Consider the following 3,411-nt stretch of genomic DNA (forward strand, 5'->3'; position numbering starts at 1 on the left):
TGGGGGTCTCGCAGTCCTCGATGGTGGTCAGTTTCGGACACCCGTACTCCTCGGCGTTGGTAACGTCCACTCCCAAGACCCTGGATAAAACCGAAGCTTTCTCCATCCCCTTCGTTACGAACGATGATGCCCGCAGACGAATATAATCGCCAACCTCTGTTAACGTCTCGTAGGGATAATCCCCCTCCTCGAAGTTAAGATCGCAAATGTTGTGAGACAACCAGCGGACCTCTCTTTTATCCTTCATGGATAGTTCCGAGAATGGACATGGTGACTGAAAAATCCAGACTTCGTAGGCGCCCGTTTCCCCTATGAACATCGTCAGCTCCTTAACGATCCATTTTCCTTTAACCCTGAAGAAATTCGCCTCCAGGACCGCCGTTGTCGCTGTTGTCCTGGAATAATACCGGTTCTTAATCTATGATTATCCGGGGTGTTGGCCTTAAGGTCTACAAAGAGGGGGATAACCGCGTGGCTCTTTCATCGCCCGCCTAATAACTATTATTACCTGGTGAAATTTACTTTCCGATATTTACAATCGTCGACTGGACACGAGGTGTTTTAAACATAACTAGGTAATACGCGTATCTCCCTTTTCCAGGATAATATAGATTCTGCATTAAAATTAGAACGGAAGTGTTTCTATGGTGGGAACCTCTAATGAGAAGATTTGTCACATCCTTGTTATTCGCTATTTCACATAAAAGATCGTCTAATATAACGAATTTCCCCGCACTAACATCTAAGGTGCTAACATCCAATAATCCCTCATGAAATTCTACACACTAAAAACCATATCCATAAATTACTAATAAATTAATAAGTGAATTCTCTAAATATAAGTTTAAAGGGATGGGTATACATTGTTAAGAGTATACTTACAATTTAACTGAGTCCATTTCTTTGGGATAAGACGTGGATATCGTTAGCTGGGGTGAAAAGCTTGAAGAGTCGTAAATGACTTTTTCCTTTGACCTACCACGTCTTATATACCATCCGTCTCCATACTCTTATCTTAGGTTTCAATTATAATTGAATAAATGCGCGTGGGGAGAGGGATTGATTTATTCACAATGTTTGTTGTGTTTTCGAAATAAAATTTACATCTTGCGAAAAACGTTTTCAATCAATTTAACCACACTATTTTTTTACCAGACATGATTAGAAGAAGAAAAACATTTCCATTCTTTTATCCGATGTTTAAACATGCGCGCGGGAAGAGAGTTTGATATCTTCGCAATATCTGTTTGTTGCGTTTCGGAAATTAGATTAACATATTCCGATATTTGTGTGACGTTTAGGGGAAACATTTACTTACGCATCGAAGCAAATAGTAAAAGTGTTTTTCTTTTACATCAATACGAAATATCTGTCCTTCGAAACTAATTTGACCATTCCGCGTTGACGGAAAATATCATCTCTTATCGGTTGAAAGTATAATTGGATATTTCATCGGTTTGAGAGAAAATATGATGATAAGATTTAAAATAGGCTTACCAATAATTAAAAATGAGCTTAAAATATTAATTAATATATCACTTAGAAACATATATATATATCTGTTCAATTATTTCTTATTTCACTTCAAAGATATCTTAATTTCGTTCTAACATTTCTTATTTTAGTTGAAACATCTCCTATTTCCGTTGAAACATCCCCGATTTCCCTTCAAACATTCACGGTTTCCGTTCAAACATTCACGGTTTCCGCTCAAAGTTTCACTATTTCCGTTCAAAGTTTCACTATTTCCGTTCAAAGTTTCACTATTTCCGTTCAAAGTTTCACTATTTCCGTTCAAAGTTTCACTATTTATGTTCAAAAATTCACTATTTATGTTCAAAAATTCACTATTTCCGTTCAAAGTTTCACTACTTCTGTTCACTCTAGAGAAATTCGTAATCCTACTGCAAAAGTTTATATGGAAAACGAATTTTCAAGGTGAAAGATACGTAGTGTAAAACGGTGGATTTCAAAGTTCAGACTAAATAACAGAAAATCAATGAACCACCATCTCCTCATTAACATTAATTTATGTTTTGATATTATTGCAGTTTGGTTTCTAATATGTTTATAGGTATTTACGTAATAGAAAACATTTTCAAATGACTGAATTGCGATTAAGTTTTGTTCACAAGAAACTAATTTAAAGTTTCGGCAAACACTAAAAATTGGTTAAAGTTTCGTTAAATGTTTAGTAAACGTTTCGTTGTTCAACTTAAATATAGCCGATATTGTTAATATATGACTATTATAAAACAGATAATGAAGTTGAATGACGAAAAAGTGATCGAAAGTGTTGTTAATCTACTAAAATCCGGATGAAACTGATGTGAAATGAAAGCTTTCGATTGAAAGCGAACTAATACAACTAAGAAAGTGGATCAAAGTTTTGTTAAACTACTAAAATGTGGTTAAAATCACATTCAAAGGAACTAAGAAGCAGTTGAACGTTCAAGAAATGACAAAAGTACATGGAAAGTGTCATGAAATGTCTATAATTCAATTAAAAACACTAAAAATTGGTTAAAGTTTCACTAAATGTTTCGTAAACGTTTCGTTATTCGACTTATATTGTTAATATATGACTATTATAATGGAAAGTGCGAAAATGCGATTTTAAGTTATGACTGAAACACAATTGAGAATGAAGTTAAATGACTATAAAGTGGGCGGCAATGTTGTTAAATTACTAAAGTGTGGATAAACCTGATGTAAAATGAAAACAAATCGATTGAAAGTAATCTAAATCGACTAAGAAAATGGATCAAAGTTCTTAAAAACTTTATCAAATGGTCAAATTTAAATTAAAAGTGACGTGAAATGATTAGCAATGCAAATAAAAGTTAGGTTTTACTGTTAAAATACACTTGAAAGCGATGGTGAATAACTTAAGTGTAATTGGTATTACTGTTAAGAGACTAAAAATCAAATTCCATTTACGATATTGTTAAGTTTACCTTCGTTTCTAGAAAGTGTGTCGCGGAGATCTTAGATTTTTCAGATAAAAGCAATAAATCCGCAAGTCGAACATTTTGTTAATAAATGTCTAAAACACAATTGAGAACGAAGTTCAATGACTAAAATCAAAACGTGGACGAAAGTGTTGTTAAATTAATAAGATACGGATCAACCTGTTATAAAATTAAAAAAAAATTCGATTGAAAGTAATCTTAAATGACTAAGGAAATGGATCAAAGTGTGGTTAAACTACTAAAATGCTGTTGAAGACGTTTACAAATGACTAAATTTCAATTAAAGACGACGTCGAATGACTAGCAATGCAAGTAAAGTTAGGTTTTTCGGTTAATTAACGTTTATTTAAATTCCATTACGATAATGTTAAGTTTTTCTTGAGTTTTAGGAGATCTTGGATTTTAGGTTAAAAGTAATAAATTTGCAAGTCGAAAATTT

The sequence above is a fragment of the Phalangium opilio genome, unplaced genomic scaffold, assembly GCF_054372755.1.
Source record: "Phalangium opilio isolate 3A_F unplaced genomic scaffold, DU_Popi_V2 ptg000082l_1, whole genome shotgun sequence".
Classification (NCBI taxonomy): Eukaryota; Metazoa; Arthropoda; class Arachnida; order Opiliones; family Phalangiidae; genus Phalangium; species Phalangium opilio.